The sequence below is a fragment of the Lissotriton vulgaris genome, chromosome 4_1 (assembly GCF_964263255.1).
Source record: "Lissotriton vulgaris chromosome 4_1, aLisVul1.2, whole genome shotgun sequence".
Taxonomy (NCBI): domain Eukaryota; kingdom Metazoa; phylum Chordata; class Amphibia; order Caudata; family Salamandridae; genus Lissotriton; species Lissotriton vulgaris.
In genome coordinates this window covers 1,753,519,089-1,753,538,593 of record NC_141691.1, presented here as the reverse complement: position 1 = coordinate 1,753,538,593, position 19,505 = coordinate 1,753,519,089, and positions in this window count along the sequence as shown.

Here is a 19,505-nt window from a genome sequence, read left to right as displayed (position 1 = left end):
TCTGTCCTTGTCAGAAGTCGAGTTTTCAGTGGCTTCAATGTGATTGATCGGAGAGTTAGGGCCAGAATCTACAGCAATAGACTGTGCGTTTCCTATCAGGGAATCGGACATAGCTGTGCTTGTGGACGGGCTATCTGCAAGCAGCACTGGTGATTGACTTAGGCCCAGAGATTGCCTTCTCTTGCTGTTGATGCTGGTTACCACTTGAACTAGGTATGAATCAAGGGTATTCACAGCCTCGGAAGGTTGAGGAACCAATTTTTTACCCATATTTTAAAATAATGTTTGTAGAGTCATAAACTCACGCTGTCGGCTCAACTTTAGCTGAATAACTTGCTGGTCTTGACGGGTAATACTGTATAAGGTGGCCGACTCGAAGAAATTGACAAAAACCTATGTTAATGGCCGAAGTTTACTCCCACAATAAGGAACCAAACAGCCGTACCTCAAGCCCACGTAGTCGTCTTCAGGGGGGTGGCCTAGCCTGGCCTAGTCGCGCCTCGGAGGGCCTCAGAGGGCCCGCCCTTTGCCCGGGCTTCGCCCCGGGCGTCCCGCTCGCGTCCCGCTGAGCTGAGGGCTAGATGCTTTTGTAGCCCCTCCTGGCGCCTAGGATCGGCGTCAGGGAACGCGCCTCCGCCGCAAAGGCTGCCGGGACCTGTAGTCCCGAGGCGGCGGTGGCGTGCCTGGTGCTCGCGGTCTTCGCAGCGATTTCCTCCTGGGCAGCGTCTCTGCAGGTAATGGCCCCTGTGTACTTCTCCTCGCGCTGTGCTCTGATCGCTGTGTCGCAATAGAGGACTCCCCCCGCTTCACCGAGGGCTAGATGCTTTTGTAGCCCCTCCTGGCGCCTAGGATCGGCGTCAGGGAACGCGCCTCCGCCGCAAAGGCTGCCGGGACCTGTAGTCCCGAGGCGGCGGTGGCGTGCCTGGTGCTCGCGGTCTTCGCAGCGATTTCCTCCTGGGCAGCGTCTCTGCAGGTAATGGCCCCTGTGTACTTCTCCTCGCGCTGTGCTCTGATCGCTGTGTCGCAATAGAGGACTCCCCCCGCTTCACCGAGGGCTAGATGCTTTTGTAGCCCCTCCTGGCGCCTAGGATCGGCGTCAGGGAACGCGCCTCCGCCGCAAAGGCTGCCGGGACCTGTAGTCCCGAGGCGGCGGTGGCGTGCCTGGTGCTCGCGGTCTTCGCAGCGATTTCCTCCTGGGCAGCGTCTCTGCAGGTAATGGCCCCTGTGTACTTCTCCTCGCGCTGTGCTCTGATCGCTGTGTCGCAATAGAGGACTCCCCCCGCTTCACCGAGGGCTAGATGCTTTTGTAGCCCCTCCTGGCGCCTAGGATCGGCGTCAGGGAACGCGCCTCCGCCGCAAAGGCTGCCGGGACCTGTAGTCCCGAGGCGGCGGTGGCGTGCCTGGTGCTCGCGGTCTTCGCAGCGATTTCCTCCTGGGCAGCGTCTCTGCAGGTAATGGCCCCTGTGTACTTCTCCTCGCGCTGTGCTCTGATCGCTGTGTCGCAATAGAGGACTCCCCATAGGAACATAGGAATGAATGTGAAGTCATTCTCAATTTGCGATTCGCAATTTGAGAATCGCAAATTGAGAATAATTTCAAGGGTGCAAGGGTGTCATAAGGACACCCTGATGCACCCCTGAAATTAACATGTGTGCGCATATGGCGCACATACATGCCCTTACGGCATGCATGTGCGCCACAAGGCACCTTCACAAATACCTAAAAGGGCATTCGTGAAAGAAATCGCAAATTACCACTAACTTGAAGTTGGTGGTAATTTGCGATTTCTTAAGGGGAAATCGCAAAAGTTGAATGCTTGTTGCATAGCTTTTAAGGAATCGCTATTTGCGATTCCTTAAATGCTTACGCAAAATTAAGGAATCGCAAATTTTGCGATTCCTTAATTTTGCGCTGTGATTTCCCTACTACATACCGTTTTGCGATTTTTTTGTCGCAAACGCTGCTTTTTTGCGAATCACAGCGTTTGCGACTAAAAATTCAGTTGATACATCTTCCCCTATGTTCTCTAGGTTGGTGCTGTATAATATCGTGAGACACTGTTGAGGACTATGACCTAATATAGTATGATTACTAATTATGTTGTCATATATTCATAAATAGTGACTGTGGAACATGCGGACACCTTGAAAAAAAGATTCAAACTTTTTTGGACATTATCCCATCTACCAGGTAACAGGGAAGACATCAATCAATGTCAACTGTCATAAGCACCTTTTTCATTATAAACGATGCAACTATAATCTCATTTCGTTTTTTAAAAATATATTGTGTCTTTTCTGGTGGATGTGTTTCAACCTATCAACCCTGGCCTACCTTTCAGACTAAGGAGACAGTGAGTTTCTTAAGTGAGATTTTGCTGTTCTCAAGTTTTCTTTTGTTGGATGGAGCCTGTGCTCATTAGGGTTACGTCCTTTTTGTTTGCCCTTCACCCAGACGACTTCTTGCTCCACTTAAATGCTGTGCTATTGACACTGTACTCTCTCTTTAAGGAGTTGTCATATGATTCTCTCTTTTTCGGCCCCTGTTAAGTACTCACCTATGGACATTGGGTTTTCATTGCTGACAGCAAGGATATAGCCCTTTTTGAATATTATCTAATGAGAACTCTAAGGACATTCAACTATTACACTCTTACTGATCTCAGAGTAACATAAGAGCATCAGGTTGGTATTTAGGCTGTTTGGTTTCTCCGTATGGAAACTAACATCATTCTTCATCTTCTGACATTTTTGTCTGATCTGATGTTTCTTCTCATGAACATCTCCTAGGTCTTCCCACTTCGACTCAGTTTTCTATAGTATTACTTTTGGGGTGAATATGCCTTCAAAGGTAATTTGTGACTCTCTGTATCTTTGCTTTTTTTATGGCGCTATTTCTATCTTGGACTTTTTTCTCTGATCTATCTTTGTTCTACATAATAGACTTTGGTTGGAAGGTGTTAATGCCAATAGATTTACTGGATTTACAATTCAAGTGAATTGTATCTGTTCTTCTTTCTTAAGTGACGGGTTACTTGCGCTTTTGACAAAAGGGTTTTTAGTATAATGTTCTATCACTATTATATATCTTAAATCTCTCTAAGTGATGGTTTTCTTGACCCCCATTTCTCTTCTTAAAATTATTGGCCACAACCTCCTTATAAATCGGTGGCATCATGTTTGAGCACATGTGGGTGATGAAACAAGCACTATTAAAAACAACTTCATTTCCAGTATGTTTTTATATATCGATTGTTGTCTTTCTACTTGACTTCGTCAGCCTTGAAAAAGTCCATAAGGTGGACTAAACAAGTGTCTGAATCATCTGTAACCAATGGTTACTTGTAACATTGTAGCGATTGTGTGATCATATTGAGAAGAAGCCAATCATCTTAATCAATCATTCTTTGAACATTGGTATTGAATATGTGACACAACTAAGAAGAAGTAAAACACGTTTTCCTGTTTTTCAGATTTGTAACAAACTCCATTGAGCACCACTGTAACATATTCTGGGTTTCTGTACATCACGGCATGCTCCATTATTTAGGTGTGGTTCAGATTGGGATATGGTCTACGGTTTATCTGGGATCTGGTTGTAGCACATTGTGGCAGCAGATGTGACAACAGTGTATGAGCACCATAAATTGTAAATCAGTACTAAGCTCCAAAGGAAGGGATGCGCGATAATAACACCATAGCTGCCTTTGTTGTTCATATGTCATTTGCAAGCTGGGCATTGTGCTATTGCCTCAGGTGCAATTTTGCTGTGACTCCTGTGCTTTCTCCTCGTACTCCCCCACTATCTATTCAACGTCTCCAGCTTGCTCGTACCTACTCCTGCTGCAGTCATGTTTCTGGGCAATTTTTTTTGTTTGCTTGCTCCATTGTTCATTAGAAATTGATTATTGCTCATTAGCTGGATTTGTTAATGGACCCTGAGACCTTGATGCCCGAGGGCGTATAAAAGAGATCTGGAGATACTGCTGCCCCTCATTTAAGGATAATGGGCCACAAATTCATGAAGACAGCCTAGGAATGGTATTTGGCTGCGATTGTGTGTGTTCCTGTCTTTAACGATTAGTTTAGCTTCTTTCTCCATTTGACCCCAGTCATCCATGGTGCAGTAGCCAGAACAAAAGAATATGGGGAATTAGTAAAAGAACCCATGTCACAAGAGAAAAATGGATATTCGGGAGGCCCAAGTGTCTCTTGAAATAGACAGCTATTTTAATAAGGAGCAGGAAGAGAATAAAAACACTAAAAAGACTCATCGGACCTCCAATGAGGCATTATTATCCAATTCTTCTGAACCCATTCAAGAGACATGGTTGTAATATCATGAAGTCCCAGAGCTACTCTACTTGATCGTCACTCACCAGCATCCCAAGGCCAGGATATAGGTCTTATTTAAAGCTCTTTAACAGTATCACTGTATTAAACAATCTAACTTCAATTTATAGCTGCTAGCTGGCGAGTAGGGAAGGATGTATGCTATTGCCTTGGATAGGTCTTTTGTAGTCAACAGCTTCTGAAAACTCATCGGAACTGTGAGGCAGAATGTACCACTTCTGAGACTCACTGGGGAGGAGTGGATGTTGCAACAGCAGGTGGTGTTGCCTGTCTGGTAGAACGTTGTCCAGGAGACACCTGAACTGCGAGTGTCATTATTCGTGTTTCAGGGTGGATCTCTTTGGGGGCAGGAGTCGCTATAAGTTTTTTTTTTAAATCTTAACCAAGGAGCTATAGCTCAGCAGTAAAGTCTCTGGCCTCTGGTAGCACAGGCTCCTCCAGGGCAAGGGTGCATATCACGCTAATGTTGGCAAACGTCTACTCTCTACCATGACTAATATGCGGCTGATACCTTGTACACACTCTCAGTACCATCAATAATAAGGCTCTTTACTTTTTAGGATGGCACCTAAGCGAGCGCGCTCAGCAAAGAAACGTCCGACTCAGGTAACCTCAGAGGTCCAAGGTGGGGTCGACCCTACGGCACAGATGCAGTTCATGAAATTATAGGCAGCGGCTCAACGACACGGAATGGACTGGGTCCTCGCGAGAGTTGAAGGTAGTACAGGCACAGCAGAAGAGGCCAACAGCCCTAATAAGCCACCAAAGAGGGCACGGTGGGCACCAGTTAGGTTCAGAGAGGCCTCTACAGGCTTGGGAGAGGCCATGTTAACTGCAACATCCCCAAGCATAGCAGTAACAAGTGTAGCAAGTGAGTTGTCAGCTATCAGCCTAGGTGGGGGATGCAATGTGGGTACCCAAGCCTCGGTTTTTCCTGCGGGGTAGTGGAAGTAGCAACACCAACGTGGGGGTGGTATGACAGCAAACAATTGTTATTTCGCCTACCAAACCTGCCAACGCAACCGAGGGGAGGGTGGGGCAACCAGTGTAGCCACAAGACCTCGGGGGTCAGGTTGCACCGCCTCAGGTGGTACAGAGTCAGGGGGTGACAAACCAGCTGGCAGTGCCCCAACAAGTACTGGCCCTGCATGTTGGTTCTCTGGGCCCTCGGCAGCTTGCGCTCAGAAGTACAAGTCCTGCAGATGGCGTGAGGGGCAATGACAACCCAGCACCCATGGTATAGGGGGACTGCAGTGTCAAGTGAGACAGCCCAGACAGGCACACCCATTGCTTCACAGGGCGGTGGCCTGGGAAATGGTCAAGATGCTCAGGAAGGGGTCGCTGTTCTGGGGATCCTTCCAATGACATAGTACCAGCGCCGGCGATCACAGAGCATATTCCGGCATATGGGCAGGCAGGAGGATTAACAGTCCCTCATTCTGCCCAGATTTCACATTTGCCAATAGTAGTTTTCAGAAGTGCTAATCCAACAGTCTGCCCACCAGGGCAATTCAACCGGAAAGAATGGGTAAAAGGGACGGCTTGTAAATTCAACCACATTTGCTCCTTCTGTGGTGGGCAAGGGCACCCCGGAGCTAAATACTTCAATAAATTTACTGAGCCTGTTGGTCAGGAGATCCAAAACTGATGCCAGGGGTAAGGGCATATGGATACAGCTAGGCAAGGCATCCTCCTGCCGTGGTTGTCTGATTCCTCTGGATAGAGAGTACCTGCGAGTCAGACCATCGAAGGGGCACCCCAACTTCCTGTTGCTTGCAAATGGGACCCCCATGGCTCGGGCACAGTTTACACGGATCTGCCTGCAGGCCCTGGGAGTGTTTGGGGTGCCCACAGTACGTTTTACTTCACATTAAGATTCTATTAAAGCTGCAGTGTTAAATATTACACACTCCTTTCGGATTGGGCAGCCACAATTGCAGCAGGGAGGGGAATGTCACCAGAGGGGAGTAAGGCTATTGGAAGATGGAAATCTAGTTGCTTTGAACGCTACGTCCGACCTCATTTGGCATAGGGTGAGCAGGTAGAGTCCCCCTTCCCCCTCCATATCCCCCACCGCTATTTTGTAGGACAGAGAATGGCAGCCTCCGTTTGTGTCATTACAGGGAAAACCATCAAGGTGTGTTGGTCCGGGGATTCAGTAGTGAACAGTGCAACAAAAAGTTCCATGACACCGTCTGGGAGGGGAGATCCGCAATGGAGCACCACAGTTTGGGTGTGGCTGGCCTTATGCTATGACACCTGCCAGTTTGGTTGAGTGTGGCACTTGAGCTTGGCAGGCTTCTCAAGCCAGACATTCTACTCATTCCTGTTGGGGGGAGATGGCATGATCCCATTGGGGAGACGGGGAGTACGTGAAGGGCTCATATTGATGTTCGCTAAACTGCACCATTTGCTCCCGGAGCCCTGGTATTGTGGTCTGACGTCATCCCTTGGGGGCGATGGCCTGGCGATGCTAACCCTGAGAGGATCAATAAGTCAGTGAAAAAGCAAAACCATTCGGTGAAAGCTATTGTGAGGATGGCATCCATAGACACCATTAAGCACAGGCTACTACACCTGGGTAATTTTTAATTCTTTGATGAAGAAGGCATTCGCCTGACAGATGCGGGGCTTGAGGCTTTCCTACAAACAAGCTTTGGGGCAGCTAATGAAAAAAGGAAAATCTTGGTGGGAGGAGGGGGATGCGCCAGTGACCTCTCCACCCTGTGGCCTACCATAGCTGTGTAATGGCACTAAGGCTTGAGGGCACTAAGTTGCCCAGTTGGCTGCCTCCTCCGGGAGAAGCCTTTAAGGGGTGAGGCTGGTTGAAAGGAGGGCTGACCTGCTGCTGGCCCTATCCTTCTAGCGCTACCTCGGGTACCCCGTAGATTATATGTGGCATGACCAAGAGTCATGGGATGCCCTGGTAGGGACTAATGCGCTATGCGGTCTCTGGAGATGTCAGAAAAGTTTGATGTGTCAGTTTCTCACCTGGGCTCTCTGTACTATGTTGACCCCAAAAGGGGATGTAAATAGGATATGTGCAATGCCGTGTTCGGGTTTGCTGTGTATTTTGCAATATTTTCTATTGTGTAATGTTATTTGTTTACAGTGGTTTTATACCACCTTGTTTCATGTGGAATAAATTTGCTTCGTCCTAACCCAAGAAGTTGAGTCTGTTGCCTTTGAGGAGGGCCAGGAGACCACGCAGTTGGTAAAGGTGGTGGGATCCAATTGTCCATTGCACGAGTGAGCGCGCCTTTCCGGGAGCCATAGCGGATCTTCTTCCTGTCGTTGGCTTACAGGTGGACCCGTCATGGCGTGGAGCTCTGCGACCTCCCTTTTCTGCCCCCATAGGACGGAGCAGTCTGGAGTGGACACAATCCCGGTGAATTGTGGGTGCTGTGTTTATTTGCAGTTGACACGTTTGCTTTCAGTATAAAGCATGCGAGGACTCAGTCACAGGACTTTGCTCTTTGTTGCAGGCTGAATCGGTGGGTGTGGTTGAAGTGTTCTCGGCAGTGACTATGCGTTGCTATGCACACTGTGTAACACACTGTGTAACTTGCTGCCTCAATGGTCGGCGGTGATTAATGGTGTTTGTTGACGTAAGACAGAGCGCTAAGCAATGAGTGTACACAAGGCACGCTAAGTCAACTCAGGTGCGGGCGTTGTATGGGGGCACCTCTGTAATGCGCCGTCCCCTCTCGCTACAATGGTCTGTTGCGTTTTACATCGCAGCCTTGCTGTTTCGTTTGCACCCAGTACACCTCTTGAACCAAACCGTGTCTGCCCATTTCTTCATGGGAGGCGCGCATTACGGGAAATCGTGCAAAAGTGCGCACTGCTTTTAGTTTGCAGTTTGGCATACACCTGGTGAACTGGATTGCTAAATACCTCTAATTGTGCGAGCAAACTTCAAAAAGCTTACAAATGGGGGCATTATGAAGAGACATTTCGCACAAACAACCTCCGGAGCAGTGCTCGTGACTTCACGCATGAAATCCCCGATGGCGTCACGGGTGGCAGCGCATTGAAAGAAGTCACAGGTGTGAGGGGCAGCCCTAGTCTGTAAGCGTGCCTTCAAAACAATTATATTTGTGCCTCCGTGTTCTGTGCGTTGTGTATAAATACAGAACACCCCGTCATTATGTAAAAAAAACAGGAGAAGAATTGTGAGAATAATTGCTCCAGGACCAGGAGAGGAATAAAAACAAAAATTGTGCGGATTCGAAGCGTGCTTGTTGTGTGTTAGGCTCCAGGTCAGCGCTGCCCTCTTTTGTATTCTTTCCTACACTTTAACACGTGCAGGGATGGGCCCCACAGTGCTCATAAGATAGCCACATTGCTTGTTTCAAAGAGCACAAAGCAGCTATGCACTTTCTACGTATACACTTTTTCTGAACATCACACAGATGCACTATTCACCCAGCCAAAACTGAGCATAACGAACGACTTCCAAGCATGGGACATGAGTGTTGCCTAGTTTATGTTTCAATGCCATACGAATAAATGATATACAACTGGGAGGTTCAATCGGCGGTTCGATGTCATAAGTCCAAATTTCAGGAAGGAAATGGGTCCATAGAAACTCTGATTTTGTAATTTAAAAAAAAGTAATCGTCTTAGATCCGTCTGTCCCGGTGCCACTGCACCTGCTGCACCACTGATAGCCAGCGCCTGGGTTCAGTTGTATTTAGATAATGGGGAAGACACCAATCAATGTCAACTACAGTGATGCCATAAGAACCCTTTTCATTATGAATGATGCAACTCTAAACTCATTTCGTTTTCTTTTTTATATATTGTGTCTTTTCTGGTGGATGTGTTTCAACCTATCAATTCTGCCGCCCAGCCAGACTGTGGCGACAGTGAGTTTCTTAAGGGACATCTTGCTGTGCTCACATTTCCTTCTGATCATTTATGTACTCTAAAGTACATAAAAAAGGCCCCTCAGCTCTTCGGAGAGAGCTGTGTGAGAAGCTTGCGCTGAAGCAAGCTTCTCTCCCTCTTACGCAGGTGCTGCAGCCTGCTCTGAGCCCCTCGCCCCCTCCCTCTGACTGAAGAGAAACAAAGTATCAACATACATTGTTTCTCTTTAGTCACTGCCAGAGCCAGGCCCGGGACAAGGGTGGCGCCCCCAGAGACAGCAGTCTCCACAAGGCTCTGCTCCTCGGAGCAGAGAGGTTTTAAGGCATAGGCAAAGAGGGCTCTGGCCCAGGGCCCCAGCCTTTCAGGGGGGCCACTGATAGAGCAAGCTCTGTTCTGCAGAGAATCTTGACCTGATGACCTTGACTAATTCTTAAACTGATTGTTTTAAATATCGTTTTTCTTAAATGTATTTTTAATGTGGGTGATGTCCATGGGCGTCCACAGAACTCACCATTACCATCCCTATTGCACCCTTCTCCCCTCTGCCTTGCACACTTCTCGCCGTCCCCCTTGCACCCTTCTTCCTCTCCCCTTTGTACCCCACTCCACCTCCGCCTTGCACCCTTTTCTACCTTGCACCATTCTCCCCTCTGCTTTGCACCATTCTCCCCTCTGCCTTGCACAATTCTTCCCTCTGCCTTGAACCCTTCTCCCCTCTGCCTTCAACTCTTCTCCCCTCCCCCTTGCACCCTTCTCCCCTCCGTCTTTCACCCTTCTCTACCTTGCACCCTTCTCCTCTTTGCCTTGCACCCTTCTCCCCTCTGCCTTGTACCCTTCTACCCTCCGCCTAGCACTCTTCTCCCCTCTGCCTTGCACCCTTCTCCTCTCTGCCTTGCACCCTTCTCCCCTCTGCCTTGCACCCTTCTCGGCCATCCCTTGCAGCCTTCCCACCCAATGGAGGGGCTGCCACCTGGAACAATGGCGCCATTTCAAAAGCATGATGGACTAGGGCTGGCCCTGACTGGGCCCACACAGGGCGCATTGGCTGGGGAAGGGGGGGGGGGGGGGCAAGGGCCCCTTCTTGCGGACGCCCATGATGATGAGTGAGAGTATATTACAGGCATTTTGCAGATAAATGTTGTGTTTATGTTTCATGCAACATTCATAAAAAAGTTTTTTATATCATAGCAGGATCTCATATGCAATTAACAGAAGGGTGCCAGATAATATTAGCAGTAATATTACTACGCTGCTGCTATATTGCAATGTTGAGAATTTGGGCGTGTGCCTGTGCACTGTCAGTGACCTGGCCAAAGAGGGCAAGAAAGAGCTGAAACTGGAAAATAAATTAAAAGCTGTACAGCACAGGGGCCCCCAAATGATGTCCTTGGCTGGGAGGCATTGGAAGCAGGGGTGTAAGCGGGGCTCGAAGGGGCCTGGGGCCCCCTCTGCGTGCCCCACACCGAAGAGAGTGCTGAAGCACAGGCCTGAGCAAGGCACACCAGTTCTATTAAGCAGCAGCCTTTCTTTGGGCAGGCAGCAGAGTTCTGAAGATCCGGGCACAAAAAAAAGTTGCAATTAATCGCTTTTGTTTCTTGCTTGTGTACAGAGGCCTGGAACTTGGAAGGAAGGGCACCCCAGAATGTATCTGTGAATCAGAGTGCTGGAGTGCAGAAGGAAACAGTCTACAGAGCAGCAACTATGAGAAAGTCAACGGAAGTTCAAAGGAAGAAGAAATGCTGAGAGGGAGAGACAAATGATAGAACTCTGTTTGTGAATGTGAATGCTTAACAACCCCCCCCCCCACCCCCTATGGTGCAGGATGCACCTTGCTTGTCCTGATATTTAGCAACTTGCTGTGTTCTTTGTGCAGAAAAAGTGCAATAGGTTGACACTGCTCTGAAGAAATGTAAGTAACACTTTATTGTTACATTTTAGGAAGCTACTGATTCTACAGGAAGCCCAGGCCAGGGTTTTGTTAGTTGCAGGAGTGGGTGAAGGGCTCTTGCAGAAGGCCTGGATGTGTGACTAAAGCAGGATTCAGTGATTGTCTGTGGACCCTCCCACACTCAGTAAGAGTCCATTATCAGTCAGACTACAGAGGTGGCAAGCAGCAAAGAGCAACAGGGTCTCAGGCGTCCTGCATCAGCCTTCTCCCGGCCATGCTGGCATCCTTCAGCTGCTGAAGGGCTGTGATTCCCCGGGATTAATGAGGCTAGCGCTTGACTAACTGGGGTCACCCAAACAGGTGAGTCCACCAACAGCCCTTTTATTTGTACCTTGATGTGTAATAAAGGGAGGCATGGAGTAACTGGTAGGCCCTGGGGGTACTGGGCCGATACCATAGCATTCATTATGGCTCACCACTCGGTCACACCCCAGAAGCCCCCACTGGGCCCCTGCAAGTACTGAACAAAGGCAACTATTTAAACAATGCCTGACAGTGGATGGAATCTGGGTATGAGTGAATCCTTGCATTGCTTGTTCTGGCTTTTCAGAGGTAGGTTCTGCTGCACCCCCCCCCCCCCAAAAAAAAGTGAGATCTGATAAAGTAAATGCACTTGCTTTAGGATTTACAATGTCAAGCAGAATTACATTTACCGCAGATGTGGATTGCACATGTTGCTCTGGGATGGAGCATAGCTGCCAAGGTTTCAGATTGCTATTTGTGACATTATCATAATATCGGTGTAATTATGAGTGACATTTCAACAACTATGAGTGACACTTTCTTGCAAGCAAAATCAAGCAACTTAAATGAGTGCGATTTACCACTCTTTAACAGTGACCTTCAAGTCTCCATTACCACTCTCTTACAAGCTTTTGTTTTGTTTTATAGCGCTACTTGTATCATTGTAGGGTGTCAGAGCACTTTACATCACACAGACACAATGAATCCCACATGTATAAATCATTGTATAGCAAATGTTATATAAGAGGTGTATCATAGGGCATTCCTACTGGGTATAGTTTGAGGGATTGATTGTGAGAAGTACAAACTCAGAATTTAAAATGTACCATTGTGGATGGGGGTTGTCTTCACTAATAAGAATTGATTTCTACCCAAATGAAGCATTTTTGCATTATTAGGATAAGGAACAAGCATTTGCAAAGCAAAAAGTCTTGCAGTTGCGCAAGTTTAAGTTATTGGCATTTTAAATAACAATGCCTTTTAATTATGGTTTAAAAAATAAAAATAAAAGGCATTGTTATTTGCAATGTCAATTGCTCAAACTTGCGTCAAAGCGAGACCTGTTGCATTACAAATGCTTGTTATGTGTGTCGGCCAACACTGTGTATGGTAGAGGCTGGATGGCACTCTGCAGTAACCCTATGATGTAAATAGTAACCTACTTTTACATTGCAAGGTGTCTTACAATGTTATAAACAACTGCAAAATAGGTGCTCATTGTCGCAGAGGCCAGAAAGAGAGGGAAATACATGCAGTGTATATCATCCATTTTTAAAACTAGGCAAACGTGTAAATGGCCAAATACACTCTGGAGGCTGCTACAACCTTTTACAAAGCTCTCAAAGAGGCGCATGTATGTTGTTGTTTTTTTTAATTTCTAACTTTACATACTTTGCACCAGACAAAATACTCGTTGATTTATTACAAGAAACGACCGGTTCACTAAAAATGTCAGTAGTCAATAACAGGAAATGTACGAAATGGCAAAAAATGGGGAATAACTTAACACTTAACTTGAAGCTATATTTTAATTATTTCAGGTGCAATTTTCTGGATAGAGTGAGCGAAAAACATGCCAAATCGGAGTATATCGCTTATCGTGGGCCTGATTTTAACGCCATCTTTTTCTATCGGCCTGCCTTAGGTTAAGCTTCAATTTTCACTATATATGCGCTGAAAGTACCATGTGTATCCGCGTCTGTCTTTCAAAACGGCAAGAGTCATAACATATTCTAGGTGGTGTGTAAACGCTCTCTATGTATATTTTAAAGAATGTGATAGCTGCTGTGTCAAACCAGGCCTAAAATTAGAAGTTTTGTAATCCTAAAAAAAAGTTTGAGTATTTAACATTTTTTGCAGGTTTATTAAGATGATTACATCCCTGCAAGAAAGCAAGAAAACCTGAAAAGAAATCGTTTGCGGCAAGCGGTATTACAACAAATCCAGTCCCTGCACCCTGGGGCTGGATTTGTTGCAATACCGCTTGCCGCAAACTATTTCTTTTCAGCATTTCTTTGGTGTCCATCTGAACACGGAGAGGCTAAGTAAGGGTGACTTTATACTGTTGGGCTTCTTGGACCCCCTCGCCCGTTCCCACCGATCGGATGCACCATCCGTCTGCTAGCGCCTCCCTCCCCGAGCGGGTCAAGTGCCTCTCTCTGCCCTGAACCCTGCTGCTCGGTGTGCTTCCCTGTTACATCGATCACTTGGAAAGAAGTCACTTGGAAAGCAGTTACTCACTGTGCAAGGTAATAGTATCGCAGCCAGTAATTAGGTACAGCCCGCCTCGTGGCCACGACTCCTGTGGCAAACGTCCTCGGGACTCCGGGCATGAATGACTCTCAGCAATAAAGAGAGTTCCATCGGCCGCCATGGTCCGCGATCAGCTCCGGGCAGTAGTATCTGTATTTTCATTTCTTTTTTAAAAAATTTACCACGTCGAGTTGAGCTCTGCCTGCCATTACCAGTGCAACCTCCTTCCCACAACCACCTGCTCGCGACAGCGCTCTCACTGTTGTGAGGTCATCTATCAGGAATGCTGCGCGGGTAATATTGTTACATTGTTGCTTTGCTAGCCAGTCCCCAAGCTGCTAAATTCAACTTTACTGTCTCAGTGTGGTGCGTCTGAAGCCGCGCAGTGCCAGCCAGGCACGACAAACTGCCGGGCAGATTTGTTACATTGAATCACTCTCAGCCACCCCAAAGCTGAGAGGAGACTTAACTATTAACATACTGAGCCCAGCTGCTGGCAGCACGTGTGCGGGGAGAAGCAGCGCTGAAACCCTAAGTAGCCAGTTTCAGAGTGGCACTGGCATTAAAAGTGTGACAATGCATTTCAGTGCGGTGATGCGGAACACCACACTGAAATGCGTGAGCGTCACACCTCATGCGTGATACTTGGCAGGCCTGATGGAGACAACAGCCAAGCCAGGTTCAGATCCGGTGACTCTGGTAGTGGCGCTGTCGGCTCAGGCTGTTACTGTCAAGGTATTATACCAGGGTGGCCCTACGGCTCAGAGCCCTGCCCTGCAGCTCTATCCCAATGATCCTCTGAATAGTGGACATTGCTCCTTTTACATGTATTTTTTTCCTCCATAAATATTGAAAGCTGGGTGAGAAAGATGGGACAGCTTTTTTGTTTTTCAAACTGCACTAAAATGAGTGCACTGCACTTCCTTAAAATGTATGTTTTTCGTGTTGTAGGAAACCACTGAAAACTTGTGTAAAAACTCCCAGAGCCCTGCTACTCGAAATAAAGCAAACAGTCATGCTGCATTCAATGTACTTATTCCTTGTGTCTTCCCATCACCTTTCAAAACTCTATCCCCAACACAACATCCCTCTTTATCCTTGTTGGTTGCCTCACTTTTTATTCTGTGGGTTACTTGATCTCTGTTATCTCCTAATGTGTAGTTTTCAGACTGCTTTCTTTCCTCCGCTCTCTCTAGCTGCTACTATGATGTACTGTTCTTCTGTGATTCTTCCATATAGTTCCCTTCATGCATTGTGAGTGACCCTCATTTCAGGTAATCTTACTCTCTAGACAGCATCTGCTTAGAGGTGGTCACTCTTGACTCTTCACTCTTGACTCTCCATACCCCATTCTCTTTCTAGCTCTTTTGTTTCTTTCTCTGTTTTCCCCTTTCCTGTTTTCTTCTCTTTCCCAATTTTGGTAAAGGTGATGTACAGAGTATCTGAATGATGCAGAATACTCCTACCCAGTCAAGAGATCAGGGCTTGATCCATCACCGTTTTTTAGCTCACTGCACCATCCCAGCTCAGAACCTGTTTATATGCAAATTAGTCTGTTCCTGTCCCAGTGCATGATGAGAACAGGGCAAACCAAACTACCAAGCCAATTCTTATACTGGGAAGGAGACAAGCTTCCGGGGACCAGTTTCTGGCATTTCAGCCGTCGTCGGCCCGGCTTGCTTGAATCCTGATGGTGCAATGAGCAAGGGACTCACGTCTGAGTATACCCTCCCACACTTAGTGTGGATAAAATCAATTTTGGAAAAGGTGATGGACAGGTTCTTCTCTTTCCCATAAATGTCCCTCCTTTTTACCCTTACCTCTCTGACCTATTTCTCTCACTCATTCCTTTATCTCTTTGCCAACTATCCCGACTTTCCAAGTAGCCTTTCTCTCTTTATCTGTAACTCTTTCACTTATTCTCTCTCGTACACATTATTTAAGAGTGCTCCTTCATTACTCAGTCAGTCAAAAACTGTATTCGATTAATTAAAATCATAAAAGTACACAATACAAAACACTACATTACATAAAAAGAATCAGATTTTTTAAAACAATGCAGTTTGTAAGTGAGTGAGAGAATTTCATATAGTGATAAAAACAGCGAGAATACAGACAACAATTAATTATTAGGATCTGTAGAATCAGGCAACATTAATCCGTAACGAAAATTGGATTTTATACCTTTTACATTTTCCCGCTTAATACATTCTGGGGAGTTGAGGAGATCAATTCGCCCAATTTTCCCAAACATAGATTTGACATAAGCCAGCCACGGCACACAGCTAGCTTTATCAAGAGAAACACAGTCCCTTCATTACTCACTAACTGTCTACACCCACTTTTTGTAATGACTGTCCTTCTCGATCTCCTTTTCATTCTCTTTCCTTGACTGTGTCATCTTGCATCCTCTTTCAGTGTCTCTTTCCTCTTATACATCCATTATGGCCCGCTGTCTCGCGCTATTTGACCGCTCTTATTTTCTTGCTGCTTCTTTCCTCCTGTATTGTTTCTCGTCAATGACGGTCACTCTCTCCTGGCAGTCTCCACCTCCTACAGCAGCCTCCTCTTTATGAAAGTGTTTGGTCTAACTATGATTCTAACTCATGCTCGGCAATACATCTTCCATTATGTTACCTTGATTGTTAATTTTTGTTTCCCCCCTCCGCACTATTCCCTTGTATTAGTTCCTTAGCTCATCTGATTGGTGTTTGGAGCGTTGCAGAATAAATGAGTGTGCCAGTTAACTGCCACTGTGCTTAATGGCATTGGCATAAGAATAGTCCCCGCAGCCCCTACAGCACTGGAGGCCCTGAGCTCCAGGGGCCCCCCTCTGGAACTGTGCAAGTGCAGTGGGCCCCTGCTCTGAGACAGGCCCAGACTGGCAGTACCTGGGGTTTCCTGGAGCAGGTTTTGTTACCGGGCGATTTTCTTACTGGGGTTCTATATTACATCAAGACACCTGACCCATCCAAGGTGTTTGGCGCGGCCTAAATGCCAGCTTTAGAAGTAGCATCACTGGGGTTAAACTAAACGCTGTTGTTCCTCTTTTATTTCCAAGTCAGTCATCCCGGAAATAAAAGAAAGACAGCGTCGCTTTACGCTCACTCACAAGACAGCAGATGGCACAGCCTGTAGCGGAGTGGAGTGCCAGTCTGATCCTGAAAAGGTCATTGTGCTTGTTGGATTTGCAGGAGGAAAGTTGTTTAGTAGACTGCCTCAGTTGAAGTTCTTGAGTCGGGCTTAGTGAATGGGCATGCACTGCAAGGCAAGGGTGAGCACCAGGACGGCCTGGCCCTGTGTCATCATAACAGCAAAAGGTCAGCAGTCCCAGTTACTTAAATGGAGGAGTTTAGCGCGCATCCGAACCGAGTTAGACCAGTTTAGCATTACAAGCACATTTTTAAGGTCAGGAGAGAACTCATATGCAGCCTAATCACCTGCAGTTTCCTCCTTGAAATATAAATTAAACATGCTAATATGTACATCATTGTTTGTCGGAGGCCACAGAAAGTCAGCCGACGTCTTATGTTGTAGCAGCAGTTGGCATGCGCGCTTCTTCCAGAAAGACTTCATGCCTTTCAGGATAATAAAAGAGATTTGCTGCAAAGGGCGGCAGTTTGAAGAAAGTCGTCTTAGTATGTTTTACTTTTTGAGTAATATTATTGTGTCATAGGCCATAACATTAAGCTGAATACAGATTCAATGAGTGCAACGTGCACTGTACGAGTTGGATGTATTTGCTATTCCAGCCACTGATGTGTGCCTTTAGTGGTGAGAGCCTGTCAGCTACATCCTTTCACTGATCTGGCACTGGCTGGATTATCTAACTGTATTTTCTATAGCTAAGGTGGAGGATGAACCTGAGGCTCCTGCTTCTGCACTTCTGCTGCTATTCTGTACACTATGAGACCATGAGCCTTAATCCGAGACCCAGCCGCACTATAACCAAGTGCCACCCCAGTGTTGACTGCCCAGTGTTAAGGAGCCGACTCCTGTGAGCCAGTCTACCTGTCCATGACAAGTCTCTGCAACACTGCTCTCCTGCCTGTCCACACCACACGCCCTCAGCACCTTTGCTAATTGTTATCTGCCTTCGTCAGACTGCCCTGTAGTGCACACACTTCAAATAAAAAAATTAAAAAAGCAATTTAAACCAATCTTTACAATGCAGGAGACCATCTCCTTTCAACTTGAGAAAACTCAAGGTCGTCATATCAGTACAGGAACAATTCTTTTTTTAACAAAACTGTGTACATTTTTATGATGAAATAAAAAAAATGTAAAACGTAGGCACGTCTTTCAAGATAAATCCCCGCTCCCCTCTTTGACTCTGAAATGAACAAATAGACTTAGATTACACAAAAAGAGTGTATCTGCAGGCAGAAAAGCGCCTCCAGCACTTTCCACTAACTTTTGTGCAGGCTGCCACCTCCACTAATTACTTTTTTATTGACTTGAGCTGCACTCCCCTGGTGCAGACTGGTTTTTCAAATGTCCATGCATCTTCTTTTTAGCTTGGGTTTTCTGTGCGTCTGTCCATGGTGGTCATTTGGCACTGTAGCCGATTTGCTTTTAGAACTGTCAGCTCTAAAATCTACACTTGTTAAAATTCAGCAGCCACTTGAAATACAAAGCTTCTCTTGCTACTTTTTCTTTCTGTGCCTCCTCGGAAAGAAATGCAAACGTTGAGTCTCTCAGGGGTGTCCAACATAGGTCTAGGAGAACCGGATCCATGCAAGATATTCAGCTATCCATGCGCTATGTAAACAAATGCAATTTAGAGTCATTTTATGTGGAGGTCTTCTATTTGGATATCCTAAATATTCCGCAAGGGTCCGGCCCTTCTGGACCTACCTTGGATGCCCCTGTATTTTCTACAGCGCATTGTCTGCCTTTTCGTCCTAACGCAGTCTTAAAGTGGTGCTTGTCATTGCTAAGGTGCAAAGGATTAAAAAATACACAATGTAGTTATAACTGACCAGGGATGCTATGGTTTGCTACCAAGTTAGTAATATGTCAGTTCAAATACGCCAGCCACCATTGACTGTAATATTTATTAGAAAGAGATACTTTCTCCAGCATGTATGTGTTCTGGGCACCACATTGCCAGTGCAGCCCATGCCATTGACAGGAAGTGTGGGTGGGCAAATTTATGATATAGATTCACAGTGGCTGAAAGTATTGATAATGTGGTCATAATAGTAAGAAGCATATCAGTAAGATGAATTTATTGACATCATGATTGATTTAAAAAAATAAAAAAACATGTGACCATTTTTCAGAAAAGCATTTTTTCAAAATCCTGACTGTAATGCCCTGGCTTGCATGGGTGAGGCTGACTTATGTGTTAGTTAACTTTGCTGGGCTTTCTGATGCCTGATTTCTTGGATGACCCCATAAGGGACAGGGCTCAATATTTAAGTGCATGCCTCAGATTAGCCCTGTTTGAGGTTGCACCATTGTTGTTTTAAAGTGTAGTAGATTGTTTGATGAAAGTGCAACTCTAAAGATGATTTTGAAAACGTAAAAAATCTGTGATCCTGCTGTTTTAAATGAAAGGTTATATTAAACATAAAACTATGTGAGCAACATTGTAAGAATCGGACCACCTGAGCTGCTATGTCATGTATGTTGGCTTTTGGTATAATGAAATTGCATGATAAGTTATGTTGTTAAATAGTATGGTGTGCCACGTTTTTCTGTGTTGCGTTGTTATGCTTTGATATTGTGTTACGTTACTGGGCTGTGATACGGAGTACCATTGCTGATTTAAGCAGTACATATATGTGAGAAAAACAAGGACCCCCTGGGTATCAATATAGACTCCTAGGGCA